Here is a 5,851-nt window from a genome sequence, read left to right as displayed (position 1 = left end):
GTAACTTCCCAATAAATATATTAGTGGACAAGTCAGAGATAGAGCTGTATTTTATAAGAATCACATTCTATGCTTTCAAATCTGAGTCTCTTTTCCCCTTTCTCCCAGTCTGGATTCATTTTCTCCTCTTAACTCTAGTTAATTCCCCCCTACTCCTGAGATCCCTCCCTCAGTTGGAGCCTGGAGATCTCCTTCCAGAATCTCCACTTAAGGAAGGTGCCCAGGTAAGTCATCTCTTCATTTCCCCCACCCACCTGCATCCTTTAAATTTCTATATTATGCTCCAAATGCTGGATACCTTTCCTCCTCCTCCTCCTCCCTTGTCCCTTTTCAGCTTCCTCTTTCTCATTGTCTTCACTGTTGGAATGTAAACTCTTTGAGGAGTTTAGAGGGAGTCTTTCTTTTTATAGTTGTGCATATTTCCAATTCTTAGCACAGTGCCTGATACATAGTAATGTGTTTAATAAATGTTTGTTGATTTGACTTCGTTTGCCTTGACTTCCACCCCTATTCATTCTGGGTTGTTATTGTTTTTGTTTTTAAACAGAATGAATCGCCTCCCTTGAACAAAATGACTCCATGACCACAAACAAACCCTGTTATATTTGCTTAACGGAGAAGCTACTTCAAGGAGACCTGTGGAGACACTGATACCAACCAAAATCTTTTTCCCGGACTGATTATTTTCTGGCTCATGATTGGCCACTTGTTGTCATTCACTTGTTTCAATCATGTCCAACTCTTTGTGATCCCATTTGGGTTTTTCTTGGCAAAGATCCTGGAGTGGTTTGCCATTTCCATCTCTGGTTCATTTTACAGATGAGGAAACGGAGACAAACAGAGCTAAGTGACTTGCCCAAGGATCCACAACTGGGGAGTGTTTGAGGTCAGGTTTGAATTCAAGTTTCCTTGCGTCCAGGCTTAGCACTCACCGTGCCACCTAGCTGCCCTGTGACTGACCACTCCATTCTTTCATCGTTCTGCAATGCAGGCACCGAATTTACTTTTTTGCAAATGAACCAACCGAGGCAAAAAGGACTTGGCTAAAGTCAGACCGCTTGCAGGCATATAAGGGGCAAGGGTTTGGGGGAGGGAACACAACCCAGTTCTTTCTGATTCCAAATCCTGCAGACTCCTAAGCATCATCACCCCATCCAACCGATGAGTACTTCCAGTGGCTGTGTAGGCTGCTGGGGACAGCAAGCCCCTCAGAATCACTGCTGACCTGGCCAGAGGGAGAGACTTTAGGCAACGAGTGAAGTGAGAGTGTTCAAGTTTCTTACTTCTGCCCTCTGGAGACTCAGCAAGACCTGAACGGGCAGGCGAAGGGGCCGACTGGCTTGGGGGAGAGGAGGAGGAAGAGGGAGCCGGACTCCGCAGAGCTCCTTGTACCGCCTTGTTAGAGCTTGTAATCAACAGGGCCAGGATGAAAGAATTCTGGCTTCAGAAGAGAAACATTGTGTTTTAAATTAAATCAGCTCCCCGCTGAGAGCTTCTTATTCCCTTTCTTCACCACAGTGAGGGAAACAATTCAGTTGTTTCACTGCGTGGCTAGCAGCGTGAGTGACCTTCAGTCTTTCCACTTAAAATCGATTCAAGATCATCACAGGGACTTAAATAAATACAAGTCCCAACCCCTCCTCCCAGGCTCTACCGCGTTCTCCCCTCTTTCCCACCCGGCTCTGGTCTGGCCCTTCAGCCCACGTGTGGACTGAGCCCACCTTTGAACACATCTCCCTCCACCTGGCTTGGAACTGACAGCGAGATTTTTCACCTCCTTGCTCGCCTTTCTCCTTTCTGATTAACTATGGACCAGATGGCCATTCCCCAATCTCCCAGCATGTGTTTGACTGACAGGAGCCTTTGATAAGCCTCCGAAGAATGAAGTCATCTCCAGGTCACCTCCTCTGCCTGGCCTTTAACATCCCCACACATACCACCATTATCTGCTGAATAGGAGACAAAGGAAATTAGCTCAGATTCCCTATCATCCCCATTATTGCCCGACCAATTTAAACAAGGAAGCCCAGAGATGCCCTTCACTTTCCTCCAAAAGGTACCAGTGTCAGTTGTTGCAAAATGCAAACCAGGGGCTTTCCCCTCTTAATGGATGGGTTCCTTTGTTAGAGCCCAGGAGTAGAAAATGTATTTTATCCACCACCTTCGAAGGAATTCTTAACATACTTCTGAACTATTAATTGGTTTTCTTTTTCTTCCTTCTTCTCTCTCCTTTTCTCCTTCCCTTCCTTCTTTCTTCCTTGTTTTTATGTTCTTTTTTTAAATGAAGGAAGGTCTGAAAATTGAGACTGAGAGACAGAAAGAAATAGGGAAAAAAAAGAAGCAAAGAATGAAGGAAGGTAGGTTTTTTTCTCATTATGACTAGAACAGAAGATAAAGGGACTTAGGTAAAATAAGTATGAAAAATCTCCTTTCCTTCATTTTGAGGGAAAATCAAAATTTAGAGGAAAAGGAGGCTATGATCTCTTCTTTTTAAGTTTCTACAGTCTCCTAAGATTTTTCTTTTTCTCTTTCTCAGAAACTTTACACTTTCTAAGTGCCAGGTAGACCACTGGCCACCATATTGCAATGATGATGTAGGGACAGGACAAAGAACTATTTTCTTTTCATAAAAATTATTTATGAAATAAAATAAGCATCTCCATAACATTGTAATAAAAAAGATGATTGTTCATGAAAACTGCAAATCTACTATATATAATTTGCTATTACTTTTAAATATATCATAAACTTATCATGTAAATTTTTTCCCTCTCCTTCATCTCTTTTCTATATAATATGTGTATGTATACACACACATATACATCTATACCTAAACATACATACACATATTTGTAAAATTATTTCATAAATACTTCTATTTGTAATTGTGTTTTTGGATGCAGATAGCATCTTTCCTTCATTTGTACTTTATAGCAAATTTGGGTTTTTATAATAGTCAAGGTAATTTTCTCTCAAATTCATTCTTAAAAGAATATTGCTGTTGCTATATACAAGGTTTTCTTGGGTCTTCTCACTTCTCTCTTCATTATTTTATGCACATCTTTCCATGATTTTCTATGATCATTGTTTTCATCATTTTTCATAATAGCAGTATTCCTTTACATTCATATACCACAATTTGTTTGACCATTCCCCAATTGATGGGTATCCCTATAAGTTCCATTTCAAAGAATTATTCTCTAAAGATGAACAGATGACACTGGATCACTCAATGTATGCAAAGGTACTTCTCTCAGGACCAAAGGCATAGCTAGTTATGGGTCCCAATGGGTAGATTTTCAGCAATGATAGAAACCCTTTCAGTATATAGGAAATTAGAATAGGACTCAGGAAAATTTCTATTAAATTAGATATTTGTATAGCATTTTTTTAAATATTAAAGAGATACCCTTTGTTTCTCCACTTGTAAAATGAAAAAAAAATCATAAACTCAGAAGGAAATACTGCAAGCATTGATTAGAAGTTACAAAGAGTCAAATTTAAGAACATAAAGAGGAAAAACTTCCTAACAATTGTTGTTTCCCCCCTTTTCATGACTACATTTGAGATTTTCTTGGAAAATACCATTTCCTTCTGAAGTTCATTTTACAGATGAGAACACTGAGGCAAACAGTGTTAAGTGACTTGCCCAAGGTTAGTGCATGTCTGAGGCGATATTTAGACTCAGAAAGATGAGTCTTACTAACTCTAGACTTGGTGTTCTACACACACTGTGCAAGCTAGCTGCCCCTCCTAATAATTAAAGCTATTTAAAAAAAATGGAATGGATTCCAGAAATAGTGAAGGGGTTACCCCTCACTACTTATTCTCAAGCAGTCTGATTATTAATGGTAAATGGGATTATTGATCAGATACAACTTCGATTAGATGAATTCTGACTTTACAATTCAGAGATTTGATGACATCTTGCTTCAAAGAGCGATTATGAGGACAATGTTTTGTAACCTTTAAATTATAATTTAAATGTGATGGTTTTTTGTTAACTTGGGGTTTCTGATATACACAGGTAATATTTGTCTTTGTAAAATCAAAGATAGAGTGGACTAATTTATATTTATTTCATACTTATCTAGAATCTTTTGAACCTAATACAAATTTTCTCTACATTTTATTAACTGTAAGAAACAGAGCAGTTATAGCACTAACTAGACCTCACTGAAATGATTTTTTTTTTTCTCCAGAATTCCTTTCCTTTGGTGAACAAACTGTATCGTTGATTTAATTCCATAGCCAATTTAGCTGTTGCAATAAGGGTTTACTTAGATTGCAAAGATATTAAATAATAAGAAGATGTATTTACTAAGTAAATGTACAGAAGCTATTAGGTTAGGAAGCCCAAAGGCAACCGGATAAATGATTAGGTATCTGCTGATTTAGCTGGAGGAAATGAGAAAAGGGACAACCAGTAACAACAGGATCATCATACTAGAAGGTTTGCAAATAAGCTATTGTGCGTCACATACAGCCCTGATATGTGTCTAATTTTCTGTCTAGATGTGGTCATTTCCGTCATCAGTCCTAATGAAGTGTACCCTTCTGAATGAACAAAGATGGTCCCAAGATTCCTAGGAAGGAATTCTGGACATTTGCATCATCTATCAAATACAGGGCTTTGCATAAGTTGGGATAATTTAGAAAAAAATCAGGCAAGTCAAAATACAAATAATAATTGATACTATTTCTCTCACTAGCTATCTGATAGTATTTTTTCCAAATAGATTGAAAAAGTAGATTATAGGCTCATCGAGTGCAGATTTCTCTTTTTTTTTCAAAATATTCCTAGCTCCAGCAAAATGTCTTTTATAGAGGTACTTAATAAACACTTTTTAAACTCAATTTAATATCAAGAAGAGAATGTCCAGTGACAAATTCTTCCAGATGGTGGATTTATTTTTAAGTTATCTGCAAGGCAGAATGGAAGGAATTTAAATTTCCTGCACAACTCTTGTGCGAGATGTCATGTAACCTTAGAATAAAGAGAATCTTGAGAGAGAAAGCTACTCTCTCCAAAAGACTTGGAACAATCCCATCCTTCTCTTAACTGCAGAAATAGTGATCTTGAATATACCAAGTCAATCATGTTTCCTTAGAATACATACAAGTCACTTTCCTATAGAAAGACTCAAAATGGAGAGTTCCTGTTCTTATGGAAATGACATGATAAAATTCTACTGTTCATAATAAGCCAGTTATCAACTGGGTTAATTGAAGCTTTTATCAGGCAGAGTTGTATACATTAGGGAAGGAGTCAAAGAAGAGAGCCACAGCACACTTCATATATTTATAGTTCTCCAGTCCTAGCTGCTGTTGGACTTGATGTGAGGAAAAACCTTCAGTTTTCTGTTTTGTGTCTGAGTCACTGCAAAGCTCCAGAGTTTACTGTCCTCCCTTGCCTAATACATCAATGTGAATTTTACAGTTTACAAAATGTATTCTCTTTTTCCACCTAACACGTCTGATTCTATTGGTCTTTTAAGTCATGGTCTGGTCTGAACAGAGTATGCCTGTCAATGCACTGGTGTGCATATTATATGAAATTTTTGCATATAGTTTTTTTTAAAGATTTGATCATTAAGAACTCATGTTTCATCCCTGAGGCTAACTCACTCTACTGGCTAAAGCCAGTTGATTGTAAACATCTCAGCTGGCAGAATTGATTTTGTAACCCAGTTCTTTGCTGATTTTTGATATTACTGGAGCAGTCTCTTACAAAGAAACTGAAGTGAGTGAAACAAATAAGATGAAATGTGAATGGTATAGGGTGGGAAAAAATGACATACTATCTCTTGTCCCTAATTAAGAGGAGCTACCTGTTAATTCAAAGTTATGT

The 5,851-nt window shown here is 37.9% G+C and overlaps 1 long non-coding RNA gene across 1 annotated transcript; it reads left to right on the top strand.

Annotated features, from left to right (window-relative positions):
• Positions 1–567: 567 nt before the first annotated feature.
• Positions 568–5,339, top strand: LOC141500109 (uncharacterized). The gene is made up of 3 exons (XR_012471841.1): positions 568–2,056; positions 2,288–2,357; positions 4,516–5,339. It is a non-coding gene; the product is annotated as an uncharacterized LOC141500109 (long non-coding RNA).
• The last annotated feature ends 512 nt before the right edge of the window (positions 5,340–5,851 follow it).

This window comes from Macrotis lagotis, chromosome X (genome assembly GCF_037893015.1).
Source record: "Macrotis lagotis isolate mMagLag1 chromosome X, bilby.v1.9.chrom.fasta, whole genome shotgun sequence".
Classification (NCBI taxonomy): Eukaryota; Metazoa; Chordata; class Mammalia; order Peramelemorphia; family Peramelidae; genus Macrotis; species Macrotis lagotis.
Note: the sequence above shows the minus strand (reverse complement) of the source record. Positions and strands in the feature narration are given on the sequence as shown.